Source organism: Stomoxys calcitrans, chromosome 3 (genome assembly GCF_963082655.1).
Source record: "Stomoxys calcitrans chromosome 3, idStoCalc2.1, whole genome shotgun sequence".
Classification (NCBI taxonomy): domain Eukaryota; kingdom Metazoa; phylum Arthropoda; class Insecta; order Diptera; family Muscidae; genus Stomoxys; species Stomoxys calcitrans.
In genome coordinates, this window is record NC_081554.1 from 39,228,320 (window position 1) to 39,253,950 (window position 25,631).

The following is a 25,631-nucleotide window of genomic DNA, read 5'->3' on the forward strand; positions in this document are numbered from 1 at the left end:
ACGAGGTCATTGCCGACTCCCAAAGAGACTAGCTTTGATAAAAGTGAACCGTGCCAGGCTCTTTCAAATGCCTTGGAGATATTCAGAGCCACGACCTTACTCTCACCATACTGGTGGATAGAGCGACTCTAACGTTTCGAGAAAAAAGTCATTAGGTCTCCCGTAGAGCGATTTTAGGGGAACCCATACTTTCTATCGCTAATAAGGCCATTGGACTCTTGATATCTCACAAGATGATGATTAACCATACTTTCCATAACCTTGGAGAGAGCGGAGCATATCACAATTGGCTGGTAATTCGCAGGATTGTTCGCCTAAACTTTTTTGCGAATGAGATGAACGTTCGCAACCTTCCCACGTGCCGGAAAAACTCTTGTACGGTGAAAGAGCAAGCATCGCAGAACACTTACAAAGAACAAAGACGGGCCTGAAGATTTATTAACATCGAGATCCACAAAATAGCGAATTTCTTTTGCATATTCTTACCATTTACCATCAATGCAAGACCTTTTATTTTTATTGCCATCTTTCCTTTTAAGTTTATTTTATTTATTCTCACTTGTATATGGTAAATATGTACAAGCACTTATGTATGTGGCCATGTATATATGGCCCATGGTATGTGTATATGCTTTCTCTTTGTTTGAATTTCGTTGGGTGGATTGGTGGCTCCCAACCAATGGGAGTTTGTTGGGAAAAGTTTCCTTTGTTTACCATTTGAGTGTTATTTTTTCTTCTCTTATTTATTTTATTTCATTTCCATTCTCTTCACATCTCCTTTGGTTGAAAGTTTGTTTTTTTTCGTATTTCGCCAATTGAATTTCGACCGGATATTTTTGGCTTGTACAGCGTTCAACCATGTGGAAGACTTTTCATTTAAGGTTTACTCGTTTTTGCGAAGAGTTTTTGGTTCTGTTTTATTTGTTATTTACTTGGCTGCAATGTCAGTTCATTGAAAAGGGCATGCGATTGTCTCATGTGGTTTGGTTAAAGGGTTAAAAGCTGTTCAGATTTAACTCTTCAAGACATAATCCATTCACAATATGTACATGGTGAGCAAAATTTGGATTCATTCATGAGAAATACTTCAGATCCTTTTTGGGCTATTAAACCATTTATTCGCTGAGCACAGCTTTTTTGAACATAACTTTTCTGAGCGATTCTCTTAAATTGATGTCCTTTACAGAAATATTAGTATGAAGATCTTGTTCTTAAACTAGAGTCTATTTTTTTTGAACTCAAAAAAAAAAATTGTGAAAAATTCACAGTTTATGGATTTAGACGATTTATTCAGAAAATGGACTCAAGACCAAACATGATCGCATCCCATGCAATACACTATTCCGAATTCAAGCGGATGAAAAGTGTCAATTCCATGAGCTCCAGAAGTTATATTTAGTGATCTGTCTACATTGTAGCTGCATCCAAATTAAGACTTAGACCTTATCTTTCTTAATTAAGGTGAAATAGGTTGAAAATCTCACTTTTTATACCCACCAATGTAGGATGGGCATTTATTCATTTTGTCATTCCTTTTACAACATATTGAGATACAAATTTCTCACCCTGTAGAGTATATACATATGTTCTTGATCGTCGCAAATATCTAAGACGATATAGCCATGTCTGTGTTTTGAAATTACGCTTTAAAAATAGGGATGTTGAACTGAAACTTTGCACAGATTATTTTTTATCCATAGCCAGGTTTAGTTTAAAGATAAGGAATATCGGACTATATCTGGATATAGCTGCCTTTTAGACCGATCTCCCGATTTAAATTCTTGGCCCACAAAAGGCGCATTTAAAAAATTTTCCATGAACATTCCATTTGGGAACAAGGGATACTTCTCTCATATCAATGAGAGACCGATTATAGTTACTGATAAGCGTCCTCCTTTTTTACAGCGAGTCTGAACGGCGTGTCGTATAGCGATACCACTTGATGGAGAAGTTAGACAGAAGAAGATAGAAAGAAGAAGTGAAGAGAAGAAGATGCCTCACAAATGTAGCCAACATTAGTAAGGGGATAGGTTGCGTGAGGTTTAAGTGGCAGTCTGCCATCAAACTCACATAGACATTTTCGTCCATTGTGATACCACAGGAACGGAAGAAGGAATATGCCTTCTAGTTCCTACCGTTGAATTATCCAAATCGCTTTAAAAATCCCAATAACTTGCGAATGTTCACATCCGCTAAATCAGACAGGTTCCCAAAGAAATGAGAACCTAAAGTGGAATTCCTTTGACTGCTAGTGCGCGAGTAATTCAGACCCTTCATGATCCGCTTGACCACTAGGTCCATATCCTCCGAAGTTTCCACTTCCATTTCTGGTCTAGAATGGGTAGACGTGCAGAATTTGTGCCGACATTTATCCCAATCCGCCTTTTTTCTGTTTAGCCGAGAGACCACTTCTGCAGTACTTTCTCCAAGGCTGAAACTAATCTAACGATGATCAGAGAAGTTGTGGTTATCCAACACTTCCCAGTCGCATATTCTTCCACTTACATCTTCCAAAACAATGGCAATATCTAGTACCTCCTGCCTGTTCCTGATAATAAAGGTCGGTTTATCCCCTTTATTACAAATCGCCAGATTGCAACTTATAATAAGCAGCTCACCCTTTTCGTTGCCTTCCGAACTTCCGAATATCTGGTGATGTGTATCAGCATCACTTCGTACAATAAGGCTCTTCTTCCCTACCGAAGCGGCTTCAATCAGCGACTTTAGGTTTGAAGGCGCCATCTCTGAATCGTGTGCCATATATAGGAAAGCCAGCCAATAATGAGGCTTGTTTATTTCAAAGCTGGCTACTACTAAATCTTCAGTGCTTAGCGACGAGAGGAAAACAAAAACAATTCGACTACTCTTTGCTAGAATACAGGTATTTTGTCTCTCATTCCCTGTACCCTTGAGAAGTTTAAATCACGGAACTCTTAGTCCACGAACCATTCCTCCACACACCCATGGTTCCTGAACAAGAACCACGTTAAATCGCCGTGCCGTCAAGAGGACCTTTAGTGCCGCCGAAGCCACCTTTCAATGGTGGAGATTTATCTGTAGAAATCGGACCATAGTCAGGATTCAGAACTTCCACCACTGTAGAGTTAGCCTCGTCTGCTGATTCCACCAGTAGTTCATCCTCACAAGATTCGTTAGAACTTGTCATGATGAGCTTCCATAGGCATCCAGGGCCAGGTGAGAAAGCTGTGGAACTACTCGCCCTCAGGACACTGGATACTTGCGGTGTGGAAGATTTGTCCTTAGATGCTTCATTAATCCACGAACCATTCCTCCACACACCCCTGGTTCCTGGATAAGAACCACGTTAAATCGCCCTGCCGTCAGGAGGACCTTTAGTGCCGCCGAAGCGTCCTTACAATGGTGGAGATTTATCTGTAGAAACCGGACCATAGTCAGGATTCAGAACTTCCACCACTGTTGTGTTAGCCTCGTCTGCTGATTCCACCAGTAGTTCATCCTCACAAGATTCGTTAGAACTTGTCATGATGAGCTTCCATAGGCATCCAGGGGCAGGTGAGAAAGCTGTGGAACTACTCGCCCTCAGGACACTGGATACTTGCGGTCTGGAAGATTTGTCCTTAGATGCTTCGTAAACTGCTGCTGTCGAAGTACTTTTTGAGTTCCCTGCATCCCCGCTGGCGCACACCTGGAGCCATCCTCTCCTGTCTCGATTGTGGCAGAAGGATTTTCAGTCTCCTGCAATCCGCCAGACTTTAGCAATATGGTCGATAGTTCCTCAGGCAAGTGTTCAGCAACAACAGCTGAGTCGTCTCCTGTTTCCCCAATCCCACTTTCACTTTAAACTTGTTCAATCTGTAGTATACAACCCCTTCAGACTTGTTGAGGTCTGCGAGACAGCCGGAATTTAGTAAGAATACTGCATGTCTCCGGTCACCATCACCCTCATCCAATCTACCAATCTTCCAGTAGGTAGTTGAAAGATTAGGATTAGTCTTCCAAGTATCGATTCAACATCTGAGGGAATCCTTGATATTCAAGCAAACGCCATTGGTCGAGAAGGAATATCTTCCTTCTTGACTTATTCTAGTGCTGCACCTGGCCAGATCTCACCAATCTTTTTCAGCGCACAACGATACATTTCAATTGAGCGTTGATCCCCGAAGGCATTTAGTCTGTATGGGCCCCGATTCCAGCCTGCATCGTCACAAACTGAAGGAGACCCAGGAAATTCTGCAAGGACATCAGAGTATACTGATGACAGTCCAGTGGATATGGTCCAGATTGGTGTATATGTGGACATAGCATATATACCGATCTCCCGATATAAGTTCTAGGGCCTACAAAAGGCGCATATATTATTCGATTTCACTGAAATTTATCACGATGAGTTGCGTTGGACCCTTCGAGGTAAATAATATATACCGATCGCCTTATTTAAGTTCTCGGGTCCATAAAATGTGCATTTATCAACCGATTTCACTGAAATTTGACACAATGCGTTGTATTGAACATCCCTGTTCAATATGGTCTAGATTGGTTTATGTATGGATATAGCTGCAACGACCATATCCATATCATTGTTTTCCATGCCACGCTCCTAACTTGGTTCATGTTTGGTATTGTGCCCCATATAAGTACCGTTGTCTTTAGCCGCGAAAGCCGGGCAATGACATAGGAAATGCTCCAACGTCTCATCCTCTTCCCCACATGCTATCAATTGCCACACCGACTTTGCATAAGTAAGCTTGTAGTCCTAAGTGTCCCGTTACGATACCGAAAGCTTTACTGACTTCCTTCTTACCTCCTTTCACTAATAGCCTCGTCTTCTGACGATCCGGATCTCCCCATAGGATTTTCGTCGTCCTACCGACCGTTTCGCTGTTCCACAGGGTTACATGCGTATTCGTCGCCCACGCCCTCAACTCAGACTGCACCGAAAGGCTTTGGGTTAACCAAGTTTATTGGCTTTCACAGCCAAATCGTCTGCTCTTTCATTCCCTCTTAGTTCGCTATGACCTTTCACCCAAACGAAGCGTTTTGCGCCATCCTCATAGACGTTGTTATTGCCCTGATGGCCAGTTAACTGTCCTTACAGATGTTCGCACTTGACGACTTCGCGTGAACACCACACATATTGCGTGATCGCCCGGAGCTCTTCCTGCAGGTCAGGTATTCTAAAACAGATTCCAGTCCCTGGGTTCTCAATGTAGACCACCAGGCCAACTTTGTCCTCAAGATTAGATCCATCTATACAGCATGATCTCCCAGTTGGCAGGAGATTCTTCCATCGTCTTTAGTCCCATAGCCGCAGTGGCTGCCTCACCCTTTATCTGTATGTCAATAAGTCGGAAATCTAGATTATTCCCCAGTGCCCTAGTGGTCGTGGTTCTCATCGCTCCACCAATGTCAAGACAACATGGTCTCTGAACCTGTTGTATTAGCCTTACATTGCACTTTTTCTCCAACCTACTGAGGATTAAGTAAACATTGATCTAAACACGTTCCTGTAGATCTAGTGAACTCTCCTCGGATTCAAGCCCCATTTCGAGCCTACGGGCCTTCTTCATAGTGCCCAACATCTGTGAGCCTTCTCAGTACACTCCTGGATGTCCAAGGTAACTCCTAATTATTTGACCTTATCAGATATCGAAATCGTTCCATTGAGGAAACGAGGTGCTTCAAATTGGCCCAACAGACAGATTTCACTCTCAAATCTGTCTCAATGGGTTAACATTGAGACCCCTAAGACCAGTCGTAAACCATCTGCAAAACCCATTTGACACTTCTGCATAACTGATTCGGATCCTTACCTCTTAGAAGTATTATATTATCGTCAGTCAGTATCCGTAATAGGTCATTTATGCTGGTCACCCATATTTACCCACCATTACCCCCACAATTTACCCCCATGTTCCTTAGCATATGGTTTATCCAATCTGTAAAGTCTACCTGCTACTGGTCTAGGGATTGGATCAGTGTGTCGGTCCGCACATTGTTAAACACCCCCTCGATGTATGCATTAGCATCGAAAGATTCTTCTATTTTATGCTGTACGAGGTCAGCATACCTTAAAATAGGTATGCTGTTTTTATTTTATTTGGTTTTGACTAGAAAGGACGAAAGGCTTATTGGTCTGTAGGCCTTTGGTGTCGCATAACTTGCCTTGCCAGACTTACTTATCAATACCACCCTAGCAAGCCCTAGGCATGCTGTCGAAATAGTGGCCAGATGGGGAACCAGAAAATGATGGAAATGTTCCATCAGGTTCGGATGATTTAAATGGTTTCAAGCTCCTTAAGGGGTTCTTTACCATAAATTCCTAAATTATAAGCCTTTGATCAACCTCGTTATTCCAAGATTCCAATATCTCCGTGAGTCCCGCCTTATCCTGGGGAAAATCGGTTTGCATCCAAAGCCTCAACATGTTCTCCTCTGCTTCCACTTCCTTGTCGTCTTCTAACGTTTCAGTTTGTTCATGGATTTTTGAGGAAACTGTTTTCATCCTGGCGGTATCATCAAAGCTATCGACCTTTTCGTAGAAAAGCTTCCAGGCGGCACGTGTTGCAGCTCTGACACTCTTATTGTATTTCACGTGCCGAGTGTAATACACCCTCCAATAAACATCCGTTTTTTTATACCCTCCACCATAAGATGAGGGGTATACTAATTTCGTCATTCTGTTTGTAACTACTCGAAATATTCGTCTGAGACCCCATAAAGTATATATATTCTTGATCGTCGTGAAATTTTATGTCGATCTAGCCATGTCCGTCCGTCCGTCCGCCCGTCCGTCTGTCTGTCAAAAGCACGCAAACTTCCGAAGGAGTAAACCTAGCCGCTTGAAATTTTGCACAAATACTTCTTATTAGTGTAGGTCGGTTGGTATTGTAAATGGGCCATATCGGTCCATGTTTTGATATAGCTGCCATATAAACCGATCTTGGGTCTTGACTTCTTGAGCCTCTAGAGTGCGCAATTCTTATCCGATTGGAGTGAAATTTTGCACGACGTATTTTGTTGTGATATCCAACAACTGTGCCAAGTATGGTTCAAATCGGTCCATAACCTGATATAGCTGCCATATAAACCGATCTTGGGTCTTGACTTCTTGAGCCTCTAGAGGGCGCAATTCTTATCCGAATGAAATGGAATTTCGCACGACGTGTTTTGTTATGATACCCAACAACTGTGCTAAGTATGGTTTAAATCGGTCCATAACCTGATATAGCTGCCATATAAACCGATCTTGGGTCTTGACTTCTTGAGCCTCTAGAGGGCGCAATTCTTATCCGAATGGAATGGAATTTCGCACGACGTGTTTTGTTATGATACCCAACAACTGTGCCAAGTATGGTTTAAATCGGTCCATAACCTGATATAGCTGCCATATAAACCGATCTTGGGTCTTGACTTCTTGAGCCTCTAGAGGGCACAATGCTTATCCGATTCGAATGAATTTTTGCACGAAGTATTTCGTTATGATATCCAACAACTGTGCCAAGTATGGTTGAAATCGGTCCATAACCTGATATAGCTGTCATATAAGCAGATCTGGGGATTTGACTTCTTGAGCTTTTAGAGGGCGCAATTCCTATCCCATTTGGCTGAAATTTTGCATGACGTATTTTATTTTTACTTTCAACAACTGTGTCAAATAAGGTTCAAATCGGTTCATAACCTGATATAGCTGCCATATAAACCGATCTGGGATCTTGACTTCTTGACCCCTAGAGGTCGCAATTATTATCCTCTCATGACCATCAACAAATGTGTTTATTATGGTCTGAATCGGTCTATAGCCCGATACAGATCCCATATAAATCGTTCTCTCTATTTTATTTCGTGAGCCCCAATGGGCGCAATTCTTATACGAATTGGCTGAAATTTTACACAGGTCTCCAACATATAATTTAATTGTGGTCCGAACCGGACCATATCGTTTTAATAGCAGAGCAACTCTTTTCTTATTTCCTTTTTTTCCTAAGAAGAGATGCCGGGAAAAGAACTCGAAAAATGCGATACATGGTGGAGGGTATATAAGATTCGGCCCGGCCGAACTTAGCACGCTTTTACTTGTTATACCCTCCACCATAAGATGGGGGGTATACTAATTTCGTCATTCTGTTTGTAACTACTCGAAATATTCGTCTGAGACCCCATAAAGTATATATATTCTTGATCGTCGTGACATTTTATGTCGATCTAGCCATGTCCGTCCGTCTGTCCGTCCGTCCGTCCGTCCGTCCGTCCGTCTGTCTGTCGAAAGCACGCTAACTTCCGAAGGAGTAAAGCTAGCCGCTTGAAATTTTGCACAAATACTTCTTATTAGTGTAGGTCGGTTGGTATTGTAAATGGGCTATATCGGTCCATGTTTTGATATAGCTGCCATATAAACCGATCTTGGGTCTTGACTTCTTGAGCCTCTAGAGTGCGCAATTCTTATCCGATTGGAAAGAAATTTTGCATGACGTGTTTTGCCATGATATCCAACAACTGTGCCAAGTATGGTTCAAATCGGTCCATAACCTGATATAGCTGCCATATAAACCGATCTTGGGTCTTGACTTCTTGAGCCTCTAGCGTGCGCAATTCTTATCCGATCAGAATGAAATTTTGCACGACGTGTTTTGTTATGATATCCAACAACTTTGCCAAGTATGGTTTAAATCGGTCCATAACCTGATATAGCTACCATATAAACCGATCTTGGGTCTTGACTTCTTGACCCTCTAGAGGGCGCAATTCTTATCCGATTGGAATGGAATTTCGCACGACGTGTTTTGTTATGATACCCAACAACTGTGCCAAGTATGGTTCAAATCGGTCCATAACCTGATATAGCTACCATATAAACCGATCTTGGGTCTTGACTTCTTGACCCTCTAGAGGGCACAATTCTTATCCGATTTGAATGAATTTTTGCACTAAGTATTTCGTTATGATATCCAACAACTGTGCCAAGTATGGTTCAAATCGGTTCATAACCTGATATAGCTGTCATATAAACAGATCTGGGGATTTGATTTCTTGAGCTTCTAGAGGGCGCAATTCCTATCCGATTTGGCTGAAATTTTGCATGATGTATTTAATTTTTACTTTCAACAACTGTGTCAAATAAGGTTCAAATCGGTTCATAACCTGATATAGCTGCCATATAAACCGATCTGGGATCTTGACTTCTTGACCTCTAGAGGTCGCAATTATTATCCGATATGCCTGAAATTTTGTACGATGGATCCTCTCATGACCATCAACAAACGTGTTTATTATGGTCTGAATCGGTCTATAGCCCGATACAGATCCCATATAAATCGTTCTCTCTGTTTTACTTCGTGAGCCCCAATGGGCGCAATTCTTATTCGAATTGGCTGAAATTTTACACAGGTCTCCAACATATAATTTAATTGTGGTCCGAACCGGACCATATCTTGATATCGTTTTAATAGCAGAGCAACTCTTTTCTTATATCCTTTTTTGCCTAAAAAGAGATGCCGGGAAAAGAACTCGACAAATGCGATCCATGGTGGAGGGTATATAAGATTCGGCCCGGCCGAACTTAGCACGCTTTTACTTGTTTTTTTTTTTGACATGCTCTGTTATAAAGTCTGTGGACCTCTTTCCCAATATTGGGAATCCTTTCTCGAAAAAGATAACTATCTTCGAAAAATCCCACCAGTGCAGTCGTAAACCTGTTGACATTGTCCTCAAAGTCTTCTATGCTGAGACAATCTTAATTATCTTGCCGAAGTCTTTTTCAGATTAGTCTTCCGAATTTTGTCCAGTTGCTTTTCAACTTATTACGAAAGCTTGTCGGATTCGGCGCTGGCCGTGCTACTCTAAACCGTAATGTAGCGATGGTCTGAGAAGGAGTGATCCTTGGAGACTCTGCAATCCTGAACCTCATCGATCAGATTTTCCGAACATATTGTCACATTTGGAACATTCACTCTAATCCTATTAACAAAGGTAGCTGTGTTACCAATATTAGGATTTTTTAGGTCGTTTGTATTCAAGAATTTTGCCAGGGCTTGGCCTCGGGTAAATCGACTTAAAGTGCCATGGCGATGGTATATATATATATATTATGAGGAATGACGGTATTAATTAGAGTTCTCCAATCCTATGGTAAGGGTATAAAAATCGATTTTTAAAAAAATAAGAAAATAGGAGAAGAAGTAAAAGTAGAAACATTCAGCGGTCGAAATTAAAATCTCACAACTTAAAAGTTAACATTTTATTTTAAAGATCAGCTTGTTTAGCTCGCAATCATTAATCTTTCGATCAGGGAAAAAATCTTAAATTATCTGTACGCTTTTTTGTATAGATATCTGATTATGGGATCATAAAAATATCCTTCTAGATTTCCGAAAAAAGAGGCGTATTCCAAAGAGGTTTTTTTTATTAAGACAACAGATTCTACCACATTCAAAAAGAAGGATTTAACCACATGAATGAAGCTTACATTGCCTTGACAAACACCGTATTCTTCTACTTCGGTTCCCCGGAACTTCTGCCCTTTAGCGGACATTTTTCTCACATCGTTTTTGGATAAACCTATAAATATTTGAAGCAAAAAGTCTACTTTATAATCCGATGTGGCCGTAATGTCATGTGTGATCATCCTTATTGGAACTATATCCAATTGATCTATGGATGTAGAGCACATATGATATGACTGTATTGATAAAATCAACAACTTTATGTTTAGCTAATTTTTTATCAATAAACGACCATGGAAGATCCTCAAAGTGCCAACTATGATGGGTTCTACAGACTTTGGGGCTATGTTTCCTAATAATATATTCAATTTCCTACTCATTACACAAGTATTAGTAAATTTTTCTTCAATAAAAATTGTCAAGCAAAATTTGAATCAGCAACCCCTTACAAATTTCGGTGAAAACAACGCATATGTTGTAATAACCTATTATTGAAATAAATTTCGCTATGGCTTTTCACAATGATTCAAGCATTAAATATTAACAATGTCAGACAGACAAAGACAACAACCAACTGGAAAACTATAATCCCCTAAACCTCAAAATAAAACGGTGAAACTATTCTAACCCTTAATGTTTGCCACACAACTAGCAGCAGGCGAGCGGGTAGTTCATCTATAGTAAGTACCTTGGCTTGGTATAGCAACCAAAAGCAAGCAATAATAAACAATAGTGGCAAGTATTGCAATATTCTTTCCCTCAAGTACCACATTTAAAGTGGATTATCGAACCATTTTTATATACAATTCATGTATTGTCTTTTATGAAATTGTAAAAAACATAACCCCTTTACGAAAGGTGGAGAGAAATAGCCCACAGATGATTGTAATTATATGGCAAATAAATTGCCATAAAACCAACCAAACCAACGAACAGCTGGTAACCCCATCTTAACCTCGATTTTTTATATTGTTGCAATAGGTTTGCAACAATAAGGCACAAAATTAATATATGTACATAATTGTATTGAAATATGAAAAGCATATAAGGAGCAGAGACATTTCACATAATTGAAATTTTACAAAAGAGGGCCTTAAGAAGTAAGCTTACCCTAACTCCTCTCGCTCTATCCTACTATTAGTTACCAAAAACATGATCAATAAATTGAACTAAAGAAAAATGGAACCCATTAAATCTTCATGATGCAATAAAACGCAAATAATTTTAAGTCATAGCCAAGAATTTAAAATTATTCTTAAGATTATATGGAGTGCTTCGATCCACCCTGAAATGGCCTTTTGAAATTAGGGATTTTTTTTTTTATATTTAAAGTAGATATCTAGAGGTTCAAAATATCCCGTAACGTATCAACATAAACTCAACTTAAGAGTAGAGTTTGGGAGTAGAGTTGTATCGGTTATATTGGTAACAAGTGTCTAGAACCGAACTACCAAAAAATCAGGAGATCGGTCTCGGATCTCTCTCAAGGCATCAGCCTTGTCTACACATGGTCCGTATTATTGGGTTGCCCAAAAAGTAATTGCGGATTTTTCATATAGTCGGCGTTGACAAATTTTTTCACAGCTTGTTACTCTGTAATTGCATTCTTTCTTCTGTCAGTTATCAGCTGTTACTTTTAGCTTGCTTTAGAAAAAAAATGTAAAAAAAGTATATTTGATTAAAGTTCATAATAAGTTTTATTAAAAATGCATTTACTTTCTTTTAAAAAATCCGTAATTACTTTTTGGGCAACCCAATAGAACAAATTGAAACTCAAAGCCAACATTCCGAATAAAATTTCGTGACAATCGTATGAAAAATACTCAATTTATGGACTATAAACCCAAATTGGTAGATCAGTCTATGTCGCAGCTATGTGGAAGCATATTTGAAAGTCCAATACAACTCACTGTTAGCCAAATATAATCCAATTGGGTCCAAGTAACTAGGTGGCCGCCCCTTACCCCAAAAACACCCTAAAATAGGTTTATTGGACGAGCATGACAATATGAGATTTAAATTAAAGGTTAACGGGAGCAGATTACGAATACGGTCAGGAAGATGAAATATGCCTTAGAATTTGTTGATATCGGAATGGGGCGGACCCTCCCCCGTTACCCCAAAAATACCACTCAAAATCAAAAGTGGACCGATAAGGACAATATGGAACTCATATGAAAGGTATTGAAGAGCATAATGCGAATATGGTAGTCGCCCTAAGTCGCCCTAACCCCAAAATTAAAAGCAGACAAACTGAACGTCCATATTGGGGCTCAAATGAAAGGAATTTGGAAGTAGATTATAAATTTGGCATACAAAATCAGATCGAAGTGTAGGGGGTCAGCTCACCCCCCAAATGGGCATATGAGCCATCATGACTATATGAGACTCGATCTGTTTGTTTGTTCAGTAAAATTAAAAAAAGGGTGATTCGAATTTCTTAAAACTTTCACAGACTGTGAAGGTTTTTGTGAAAGGAAACATAGGTTCTTTAATTTTTAGATATCGGATGGGAGCTATATCAGGTTATAGACCGATTTGATCCGTACTTGACACAGTTGTTGAAAGTCATAACAGAACACTATGTGCAAAATTTCATGTGTCAAATATGTGCCAAATCGGATGACAACTGAGGCTTCCAGGGGCCGAAGAATTTAAATTGAGAAATGAGGTTTATATGGATGCTATATCAGGTTTTTGGCCGATTCGGAACGTACTTGGCACAATTGTTGGAAGTCATAACAGAACACTATGTGCAAAATCTGCAAACCAAATCGGACATAAATTGCGGCTACCAGGGGCTCTAGAAGTCAAATCGGGAGATCGGTTTATATGCGAGCTATATCTAAATCTGAACCGGTATGGCCCATTTGCAATCCCCAATGACTTACATCAATATTAAGTATCTATGCAAAATTTCAAGCTACTAGTTTTACGCGTTCGACCGTTGTCGTGATTTCGACAGACGGACATGGACATGGCTAGATCGACTCTGAAAGTCAAGACGATCAAGAATATATATACTTTATGGGGTTTTAGACGAATATTTCGATGTATTACAAGCAGAATGACTAGGTTAGTATACCCCCATGCTACGGTGGTGAGTGTAGCATGTAAAAAGTGCTAAGTCCGGCCGGGCCGAATCTTGGATACCCACCACCATGGATTCCGCCCTCATTAACTGAGTTTGTATTTGAATTATTTTGATCTCAAGAAGTCATGTCGGGAGATCGGTACATATGGGGGCCTATATCACCATATTGACCGATTCGAAGTTTTTTTTTAGTCTAAAATTTTAGACAAATCATTTGAAAATTTAGGCTTCAAAAGGCTGAATAAGTCAAATCCGGGGATCGGTTCATATGGTAGCTATATCTGTTTACGGACCCATTCGGATCATACTTGGCATGAATGTTGAAAGTCATAACGTAAGTCTTTGTTGCGAATTTCAGCCAAATCGGGTGAAAATTGTGGCTTCTAAGGGCTGAATAAGGCAAATTTGGCGATGGGCTTATATGGGGGCTATAATTGTTAACGGACCGATTCGGATCATACTTGGCATGAATGTTGAAAGTCATAACTCAAGTTTTTGTTTCAAATTTTAGTCAAATCGGATGAAAATTGAGGCTTCTAGGGGCTCAAGAAGTTAAATCGGGGGATCGGTTTGTATGGGGGCTATATCTGTTTATAGACCGATTCGGATCATACTTGGCTTGTATATTGGAAGTCATAATACAAATCTTTGCTTCAAATTTCAGGCTTTTAGGGGCTCAAGAAGTCAAAACCTGGGATCGGTTTAAATGGCTATACCAGTTTATAGACTACTAGGATCTTACATGGCATGGATGTTGGAAGCCATAACACAAGTTTTTGTTCCAAATTTAGGTTTCTAGGGGCTCAAGAGGTCGAAACCGGGAATCGATTTATATGGGGGATATATCCAAATCTGAACCTATGTAACCCATTTGCAATATATATCTAACGATCTACATCAATAAAAGTGTCTGCGCAAAATTTCAAGCGGCTAGCTTTACGCGTTCGACCGCTATCGAGATTTCGACAGACGAATATTTCGATGTGTTACAAACAGAATGACCAGGTTAGTATACCCCATCCTACGATGGTGAGTATAGCAAGTAAAAAGTGCTAAGTTCGGCCGGGCCGAATATTGAGTACCCACCACCATGAATTCCGCTAAAAATGTACCCTTATTAACTGAGTTTGTATTTGATTTAATTTGTAGCAATCAAATCGTGAATTGATTAAATCTTCAATGGTCTCAGAAAGTCTTATCGGTACCTATGAGGGACCTATATCACCATATTGACCGATTTGGTTAAAACTTGACACGGATGTTGTAAGTCTTAGGGTAAAATTTCAACAAAATCAGGTGAAAATTTAGGCTTCTTGGGAATCAAGAAGTCAAAGCCAGGGATGGGTTTATAAATGGGCTATATGTGTTTATAGACCGATTCGGATCATTCTTGGCATGGATGTTGGACGATATTCAACAATCAGGTGTAGAGGTACTACTCATTGACTACTCACTACATACTCACTGTTTCAAATTTCATCAAAATCTGATGAAAAATGCTCGTTTTATCAGCTCAATACTCTATTTTGGGAGATCGGTCCCTATGGCAACTATATCCAAATATAGTCTGATCTGGACTAAATTCAAATGAAAGGTTTAGAGAGGTTCCGGAACTCGCTGTTCATCGAAATAGGACGAAAAATGCTCCTTTTGTAGGCTCATTATACAATATCGGGAGCTCGGTATATATGGTAGCTATATCCAAATATTGTCCGATCTGTACCAAATTTTACAGGAATGAGTAGGGGTCTACTAGAACACACTGTGCCAAATTTTATCGACTTTCGGGTTATAAAGGGATCTTTTATGGCCTCGCTGCCCTATATCGGGAGATTGAGTGGCAGGTCTAAGGGCAGCTATATCCAAATATATTCCGATCAGAACCGCACTTCACAGAAATGAATAGGGGTCTATTTTGGGAGATCGGTCCCTATGGCAACTATATCCAAATATAGTCCGATCTGGACTTAATTCAACAGAAAGGTTTAGAGAGGTTCCGGAACTCGCTGTGCAAAATTTCATCGAAATAGGACGAAAAATGCTCCTTTTATAGGCTCATTACACAATATCGGGAGCTCGGTATATATGGCAGCTATATCCAAATATTGTCCAATCTGTACCAAATTTTACAGGAATGAGTAGGGGTCTACTAGAACACACTGTGCCAAATTTTATCGACTTTCGGGTTATAAAGGGATCTTTTATGCCCTATATCGGGAGATTGAGTGGCAGGTCTAAGGGCAGCTATATCCAAATATATCCCGATCAGAACCGCACTTTACAGAAATTAATAGGGGTCTACCAGAACTCACTGTGCCAAATTTCATCGAAATCTGATGAAAATTACCAATTTATTGCTCAAGACTTTAAGTCTGGAGATAGGTCTATATAGCGGCTATATATAACTAAAATCCAATTTTATATGATCAGAAGATCAGGTTTATATGCAAAGAATACGAAATCATCAAAAAATTTTTGAGAAATGTTTTAGACATGTGCAAAATTATAATTTACCTAATAAATACCCAAGCCTTTGGGTATTTACCCGGTGGAAACCCATCTTTAGGAATGACTAGATAAGTATACACCCATCCTATGGTGGTGGGAACAAAAATACACAGGTTAAGATTTCAGTGGAACGATTATATTTTGAGTTGCTGTATTCTTACTTCTTTCGTTATGTTTTATAGAAGAACCCATGGTAGTGAGTACAAATAATTCGAGTTTTGGTATAAAAAGAAACATTTGACCCCGACGTGATTTGAACACGCAACCTTCTGATCTGGAGTCAGACGCGCTACCGTTGCGCCACGGAGTCCTATAGCAACAATATACAGTAAAAAGCTTTATTTTTTACCACTTGTTCTAATATAGCTTTTATTGCATGATCGGACATGTCATAAGAGCTGTCACTTCTTGTAGTCATCAGACTTGTCTTATGTACTTAAGATACTATTTAATACAGGGCGCTCTAATCGACATGTATTCTCATATGTATTGTACTTTTTTTTATAGACATGTGTCTACAAATTAGACTCTATGTATGTTCGATGAAATAAAAGCTCGATTTAATCGAAAAAGTTGCTGATGTATTCCAAAATCCATTTGTCATATTAAATTTTTCGTATGTATCAGCTTATCAGATTAAGGATGCGAAACATTTTCAGTTGGTAACCACTTCCAAGTATTCCAGTACCACCCTTAAGTACTTCTTTACAAATATTAATTAATAAACATGATTGAAATTTAATCAAATGATAGGAATTCTCATAGGGCTTTTTAAAAGTGAAACCATTTAAGCCTATTGCTGAAATCTTTCTACCACTTAAAAGAATATAATTAAATAGGGTGACCCATATAGCGGTTGCTTTTTGAACTACAATTTATGTATTTAATTTGTTGATAATATTTATCGATCTCTTTGATATAACAATTCATACATAACTTTTGTAGTAAACCTTTTGCCAAATTGAAAGCAGATCTTTTTACGGCGTACCCTTTGCATTGTATATACGCATTTGGGTAAAAATAAGTTGACCCCGACGTGATTTGAACACGCAACCTTCTGATCTGGAGTCAGACGCGCTACCGTTGCGCCACGGAGTCATATAAAATCGCAGAATTGTTCTCTATATTTCTAATGTCCACAATAATTTTAAACGATAGTATTTGGTTACTCAGAACTGTAGACTATACACAAAAAAAAATTAACTCAAATTCAAAGAAGTCCTTGATTAAAAGATTTTGATTATGATGATGAGCCGAAGGATATATTAAACTTCTATTTAGGATAAAAATTCTTTAATAACATCTAAAAAATGTTTCACCAAATACAAAGTTTACTATAATAGTTGGAAAATTGGTCATTATTAAACTAAGTCTGTGGTCCTTAAAGTTATTTTTTCAGTGTATTTCTGAAGCCCTCCCTCTCATAGGCGCAATATCAAATGGATTACTTTGTCAAACTTTAACTTAAAAAAAATTATTTAAAAAAAATTTGACCCCGACGTGATTTGAACACGCAACCTTCTGATCTGGAGTCAGACGCGCTACCGTTGCGCCACGGAGTCTCTTTTAACCACATTTTTTCAAACCAAAATGCTTAGGGCCAAGTTAGGCTAGGACTTGGAATGTCGTGCATTTCACTATATAATAAAAAGTAAAATATTGAGAAATTATTCTATCAATTTAGAATTTAGTTTGGTGATTTATCATTTCGCAGTATTTTGTCAATTGAAAACCCATTTCCTCCTAATACTCTTAGAACCTCAAAATTTAGACCCATTTTATACCCAACACCATAAGATGGGGGTATACTAATCTAGTCATTCCGTTTGTAACACCTCGAAATATTCGTCTGAGATCCCATAGAGTATATATATTCTTGATCGTTGCGACATTTTATGTTGATCTAGCCATGTCCTTCCGTCCGTCCGTCCGCCCGTCCGTCTGTCCGTCTGTCTGTCGAAAGCACGCTAACTTTCGAAGGAGTAAAGCTATCCGCTTGAAATTTCGCTTAAATACTTCTTATTAGTGTAGATCGGTTGGGATTGTAAATGGGCCATATCGGTCCAAGTTTTGATATAGCTGACCATTAACCGATCTTGGATCTTGACTTCTCGAGTCACTAGAGGACGCAATTCTTATCCTATTTGGCTGAAATTTAGCATGAGGTGTTGTGTTATGATTTCCAACAACTGTATTAAGTGTGGTTTAAATCGGTCCATAACCTGATATACCTGCCATATAAACCGTTCTGGGGTCTTGACTTCTTGAACCTCTAGAGGGCGCAATTCCTATCTGATTTGGCTGAAATTTTGCATGAGTTGTTTTGTTATGACTTCCAACAACTGTGCCAAATATGGTTCAAATCGGTCTATAACCTGATATAGCTGTCATATAAACCGTTCTGGGGTCTTGACTTCTTGAGCCTCTAGAGGGCCCAATTCTTATCCGATTTGGCTGAAATTTTGCATGACATGTTTCGTTTTACTTTCCAACAACTATGCCAAGTATGGATGAAATCGGTCCATAACTTGATATAGCTTCCATACAAACCGATCTTGAATCTGAACTTGAAAACTGAAAATTTTGCATGAGATGTTTTGTTATGAGTTTCAACAACTGTGACAAATATGGTCCGAATCGATCTATAACCTGATATAGCTGCCATATAAACCGATCTTGAATCTGGACTTCTTTACCCACTAGAGGGCGCAATTCCTATCCGATTTGGCTGAAATTTTGCATGAGGTGTTTTGTTATGACTTCCAACAACTTTGCCAGATATGGTTCAAATCGGTCCATAACCTGATACAGCTGTCATATAAACCGATCTAGGTTCTTGGTTTCTTGAGCCTCTAGAGGGCGGAATTCTTATCCGATTTGGCTGAAATTTGGCATGACGTGTTTTGTTATGACTTCCAACAACTGTGACAAATATGTTCCAAATCGGTCTATAACCTGATATAGCTGCCATATAAACCGATCTTGAATCAGAACTTCTTTACCTACTAGAGGACGCAATTCCTATCCGATTTGGCTGAAATTTTGCATGAGGTGTTTTGTTATGACTTTCAACAACTGGGCCAAATATAGTCCAAATCGGTCCATCGGTCCTGATATAGTTGTCATATAAACCGATCTAGGATCTTGATTCTTTACCCACTAGAGGGCGCAATTCCTAACCGTGGCTGAAATTTTGCATGACGTGTTTCGTTATAACTTCCAACAACTATGCTAAGTTTGGTTTAAATCGGTCCATAAACTGTTATAGCTGCCATATAAACCGATCTTGAATCTGGACTTCTTTACCCACTAGAGGGCGCAATTCCTATCCGATTTGGCTGAAATTTTGTACAACGTCTTCTTCTATGACCTCCAACATACGTGTCAAAGATGGTCTGAATCGGTCTTTATCCTGATAGAGCTCCCCAATAAACCGATCTCCCTATTTTACTTCTTGAGCCCTTAAAAGGACCAATTCTTATTCGATTTGGCTGAAATTTTGCACATATACTTCTACTGTGATCTCCAACATTCAATTCAATTAGCAATCAATTATTTTCTTTTATCCTTTGTTTATCTAAAAAGAGATACCGGGAAATAACTCGACAAATGCGATCCATGATAGAGGGTATATTAGATTCTGCTCGGCCGAACTTAGCACGCTTTTGCTTGTTTATACATAAAAAGTTATAACATTTTATGAAAAGTTTGACCCCGACGTGATTTGAACACGCAACCTTCTGATCTGGAGTCAGACGCGCTACCGTTGCGCCACGGAGTCCCTATAAGTGACGGCTTCATAAATCGAACTGTTATATGAGACAATTTTTCCAACACATCCATGTTCTTGAACGTCCTAAGAAAGTAATTGGTTTACGCAGTTGCTAGCCTCGATTAGAAACCGTTTTTGGTATTTCAAATTGACTTCTCCGATCTGACATCTTGAGACGGCAGATAGAGTTAGTTAATAGCCGACTTTATTTCTTCCATCTAATCCAGATAGAAATTGAGTTAAATTATGTAGTACATTTTTAGAAGAATCCATTGTGGTTGGTACTCAAGATTCGGTCTGGAACTTAGCTCGTTATTGCTTGGAAAAATTTAGGGTGGGTACCTTTAATAGTTCATTTATATAATATACCTAGAATTTCATATTGCATATATAAACACTCAAAGTTCTTTCCCAGTCCCTTTTACACCATTTCGGTGCAAAATTCACAATCTACTGCTACTTTCTCATATTACAAAGATGCAAATATCCGGTCGGGGAAACGTGGACTTCTGAAGGCTCTCTCCAGACATTTTGTTCCAAATTTCGTTTTTGTACTCCTATAAGGTTTTATTTGATTGTTTAGAAGTGTAGATTGGATTGTCAGATTCTCTATGGTCTATTTTGTGGCCCCCAATATGGATTCCAAGTTTTTATTCTGTTCCCAAATAATCACACATGATCGTATTACATGTCATTGGTACATTCCCTCAGTTTATTTTACCCAATTTTTATACCCACCACCGAAGGATGGGGGTATATTCATTTTGTCATTCCGTTTGTAACACATCGGAATATCCATTTCGGACCATTCCGTTTGCAACACATCGAAATATCCATTTCCGACCCTATAGAGTATTGGGTTGCCCAAAAAGTAATTGTCGGTAATATAGTCGCGTTGACAAATTTTTTCAACGGCTTGTGACTCTGTACTTGCATTCTTTCTTCTGTCAGTTATCAGCTTTTACTTTTAGCTTGCTTTAGAAAAAAAGTGCGCGAAATTTTGTTTACATTTGTTTGTTTGGCGTCAATTTTAATATGGGCACCACATGTATTGAAAGAAATTCATTTAACAAACCGAATCAACGCTTGTGATATGCACCTTAAACGCAATGAATTCGATCCGTTTTTAAAACGAATCATAACTGGAGATGAAAAATGGATTGTTTACAACAACGTTAGTCGAAAACGATCATGGTCCAAGCATGGTGAACCAGCTCAAACTCGACATACTTCTTTAGTTTAGCACAGATCGGTACAGATTTGGATATAGTTGCTATATAGACCAATCACTCGATTTAATGTCTTGAGCCCATAAAAAGATCATTTATTGTCCGATTTCGCTGAAAGCTGGAAAAGTGAATTATGTTAGGCCCCCGATATCCTTTTTGAAGATAGCCCATATAGGTCCAGTTTTGAATATAGTTCCCATATAGACCGATCACTCGATTTAAGGTCCTGAGCCCATAAAAGGGGCATTTATTGTCCGATTTCGTTGTAATTCGGGACAGTGTCCTGTATGGTTCAGTTCGATCCCTATTTGGATGTAGCTGCCAAAAAGACTAATATTGATCTAAAATTGAACAGTGACTTGTATTTATTAGAGCACCCATTGTCCGTTCCGAATTTGGTCGAAATCGGACTATATTTGGATATACACGCTATGGGTTTTTTCGCCGGATTATGACGAAAAGTAGTTTGCATATAGGGCGATTTATTATACCCACCACTATAGGATGCGGGTATACTAATTTAGTCATTCCTTTTGTAACACCTCGAAATATTGATCTAAGATCCCATGAAGTGTATATATTCTTGATCGTCGCGACAATCTGATTGGAACTAGCCATGTCCGTCCGTCTGTCGAAATCACGATAGCGGGCGAACGCGAAAAGCTAGCTGCTTGAAATTTTGCAAAGATACATAATATTGATCTAGGTTGTTGGGCTACTGCAAGTGGGCCATATCGGTCCAAATTTGGATATAGCTCCCTTCAGGGCCGTAGCCAGGATTTTATTTTGGGGGGGTAGGCTACCCCACGTATTTTCAAAATCGAAAATTACCAAAATGTTTCTCTTACTGCGAAATTGGTAAAGATACCTCAATTTTTTTTTTAGTTGTAGCTACTAATTGCTGGAATTGGTACAACAGCGGTGACATGTGGTCAAAGTGAGAGGTGAATTTTGTACTTCTTGCCAACACACTATTATCAGGCCGATCTTAATTTTTCAAAGCCTTAAAAATGTGCTTGTCTTTGCGAATATCTTTTTACGGTGATAGTTTTGGCGAACCAGCTTCAGTATTTTGATGAAATGTTTTCTTTTGCGCTCATTTTTATTTGATCTCAAACTAGTTTTATGGTTTCAACACGTTATTGTTTGTGACGGTCAATTGGTTTTAAATGACTTTTAGTTCCATGAAATTTTACGCAAATAAATTAAAAATTTAAGGAACGATAAATGTTTAATATTTCAAAAAAAATTAATTTTGACCAAATTTCTACGATGAGCCATCTACGTTCGGCTTAAATCAGGCAAACTATTAAAGGTGGTCTCATTTGTTTGACAACCACAAATCATATGGTGCAATCCGCCATCTGGTCATCAAGATGTCATTTCAAAATTGGCATTGTTCTCAACAAAACCAAAGAAACTTGCTCTCGTTTGCGTTCGTGTGCCAGTTAAATGAGAGAAACTCAAACAAAGAGAACATGCAAAAAAATGGGTTTGGTTGCTGAGAATGTAAACACACAACTGTCATTTTAACACCGTCAAGCTGACCGGCTGTTTTCAGCTGTTCGCGTGACACACCTTCATGAATCTCCCATGTTCTCCTCCGAACTTTATTAAAATCGATCGAAAATCCAACTTCGAAGGAAAAAATGTCTGGTAAAAATTGCATCCAACTATTGCCGTATATGGTTAAAACAAAAAGTAAAAGCGTACTAAGTTCGGCCGGGCCGAATCTTGGAAACCCGCCTCCATGGATTCTGCTAAAAATGTATACAAAATAAATTTTGTATATATTTTTTTATTCTACATACCAAACTTCTGTTAAACCACCAAATTCAAAATTAAAGCTTCTAGGAACTGAACAAAGATAATCGAGAGACCGGTTTATATGGGAGCTATACCAGGTTATAGACTGATTTGGAGCGAACTTAGCACAGTTGTTGGAAGTCGTAACATAACACCGCATGCGAAATTCAGCCAAATCGGACTAACATTGCGGATTGTATGGACTCAAGAAGTCAAATCGGCAGATCGTTTTATATGGGAGCTGATACCAGGTTATAGACCGACTTGGACTTTACTTAGTACGACGGTTGAAAGTCATAATAGAACACTACATACAAAATTTTAGCCAAATAGGACGAAAAGTATGACTACCAGGGGCTCAAGAAGTCCAATCGGGAGATCGGTTCAAAATGGGAACTATATCAGGTTATGGGCAGATATTAACTGTACTTGGCACAGTTGTTGAAAGTCATAACGGAACATTATCTGCAAAATTTCAGCCAAATCGGACAAAAATTGTGGCTTCCAGGGGCTCAAGAAGTCAAATCGGGAGATCGGTTTATATGGGCGCTATATCAGGTTATAGACCGATTCGGATTTTACTTTGAACAGTTATTGGAAGTCAAAAGGGAGCACCACTTGCAAAATTGTAGCCAAATCGGGCAAAAATTGCGGCTTGTAAGAGCTCAAGAAGTCAAATCGGGAGATCGGTTTATATGGGCGCTATATCAGGTTATAGACCGATTCGGATTGTACTTTGAATAGTTATTGGAAGTCATAACGGAGCATGACATGCTCAATTTTAGGCAAATCGGACAAAAATTGCGGCTTGAAAGGGCTCAAGAAGTCAAATTGGGAGATCGGTTTATATGGGCGCTATATCAGGTTATAGATCGATTCGGATCGTACGTTGTACAGTTATGGGAACACAACAGAGCACAACATACAAAATTTTAGCCAAATCGGACAAAAATTGCGTCTTGTAAGGGCTCAAGAAGTCAAATCGGGAGATCGGTTGTTATGGGCGTTATATCAGGTTATTGACCGATTTGAACCGTATTTGTCTCAGTTATTGAAAGTCAACAGAACACTACGTAAAAATAAAATTTCAGTCAAATCGAAAAAAATTGCGCCTTGTAAGGGCTCAAAAAGTCAAATCGGGAGATCGGTTTCTATGGGAGCTATATCAGGTTATAGACCGATTTTAACCGTATTTGGCACAGTTGTTGAAAATCATAGCAGAACACTACGTGCAAAATTTCAGTGAAATCGGACAAAAATTACAGCTTGTAAGGCCTCAAGAAGTCAAATCGGGAGATCGGTTTATATAGGAGCTATATTTAAATCTGAACCGATATGGCCCATTTGCAATCCCCAACGACCTACATCAGTATTAAGTATCTGTGCCAAATCTCAAGCGGCTGGCTTTACGCGTTCCCTATCGTAATTTCGACAGACGGACATGGCTAGATTGACTCCGAGCGTCGAGGCGATCAAGAATATGTACACTCTATGGGGTCTTAGACGAATATTTCAAGGTGTTACAAACGGAATGACTAGTCTAGTATACCCTCATCCTATGGTCGGGGGTATCATTAAGAATGTACCAATTTGACAAATTTTGGGCAAAATTGGTAAAACAAGTTGGGTCAAATATTTGACTAATCTGAACGAAGCTTAAGGTAGGGGCCCATATGTTTGTCAAATTCCACATTGTCCAATGACCAAATTCCACACCGCAAAGTTTCAAGGAAATCTTGAAATGTGGATCAACATTCAGATATTAATTCGTTGCAATATACCTTTAACGTTGCAGAGGCCATTTTTGGCAAAAAAAATATTAAACATTGTCATTAAAATATTTATTTATTTATACAAAAAAGTTAATTTTTGACCCCGACGTGATTTGAACACGCAACCTTCTGATCTGGAGTCAGACGCGCTACCGTTGCGCCACGGAGTCTACTATGCGAGCTTTTCACACAATTCATATATCAATACGTTCAACGTAACGATGTCAGTGTGTTCTTTTGTTTTGTGTTGGTTATTTTTAGTTCACAGTTGTCGTCGTATCACTGCTGTGGCGCGGGTTCTTTCCCTCTGTCCCTCATATGGGCTGAGGCTACATCGTGCTGTTGCTGTTTCATACCCAACACTTGCATTGATATTTTATTCTGTGCCCAAATAGATTTCCAACTGTTTCGTTATTCAATTCAAGGGAGACCGCGACTGCGTTTGCTGTTGTGCTAGATTTTTATTTTAAACAAATTATTGAATCAATTTATGTGTGTGTGTGTGTGTTTCAATTATTGTATTTTAAGAAATTATCATTCCTACAAAACAATTGGTTTTTATCTATTATTTTTATACCCTCCACCGTAAGATGGGGGGTATACTAATTTTGTCATTCTGTTTGTAACTACTCGAAATATTCGTCTGAGACCCCATAAAGTATATATATTCTTGGTCGTCGCGACATTTTATGTCGATCTAGCCATGTCCGTCCGTCCGTCCGTCTGTCGAAAGCACGCTAACTTCCGAAGGAGTAAAGCTAGCCGCTTGAAATTTTGCACAAATACTTCTTATTAGTGTAGGTCGGCTGGTATTGTAAATGGGCCATATCGGTCCATGTTTTGATATAGCTGCCATATAAACCGATCTTGGGTCTTGACTTCTTGAGCCTCTAGAGAGCGCAATTCTTATCCGATTGGAATGAAATTATGCACGACGTGTTTTGTTATGATATCCAACAACTGTGCCAAGTATAGTTCAAATTGGTCCATAACCTGATATAGCTGCCATATAAACCGATCTTGGGTCTT

At 39.1% G+C, this 25,631-nt stretch overlaps 5 non-coding genes across 5 annotated transcripts; all 5 read right to left on the reverse strand.

Annotated features, from left to right (window-relative positions):
- Window positions 1-16,261: 16,261 nt before the first annotated feature.
- Window positions 16,262-16,333, reverse strand: Trnaw-cca (transfer RNA tryptophan (anticodon CCA)). The gene has a single exon. It is a non-coding gene; the product is annotated as a tRNA-Trp (tRNA).
- Window positions 16,334-17,049: 716 nt separating this feature from the next.
- Trnaw-cca (transfer RNA tryptophan (anticodon CCA)) lies at window positions 17,050-17,121 on the reverse strand. The gene has a single exon. It is a non-coding gene; the product is annotated as a tRNA-Trp (tRNA).
- A 392-nt stretch (window positions 17,122-17,513) lies between these two features.
- Trnaw-cca (transfer RNA tryptophan (anticodon CCA)) lies at window positions 17,514-17,585 on the reverse strand. The gene has a single exon. It is a non-coding gene; the product is annotated as a tRNA-Trp (tRNA).
- Window positions 17,586-19,732: 2,147 nt separating this feature from the next.
- Window positions 19,733-19,804, reverse strand: Trnaw-cca (transfer RNA tryptophan (anticodon CCA)). Its single transcript has one exon. It is a non-coding gene; the product is annotated as a tRNA-Trp (tRNA).
- Window positions 19,805-24,700: 4,896 nt separating this feature from the next.
- On the reverse strand, window positions 24,701-24,772 carry Trnaw-cca (transfer RNA tryptophan (anticodon CCA)). The gene has a single exon. It is a non-coding gene; the product is annotated as a tRNA-Trp (tRNA).
- Window positions 24,773-25,631: the final 859 nt, after the last annotated feature.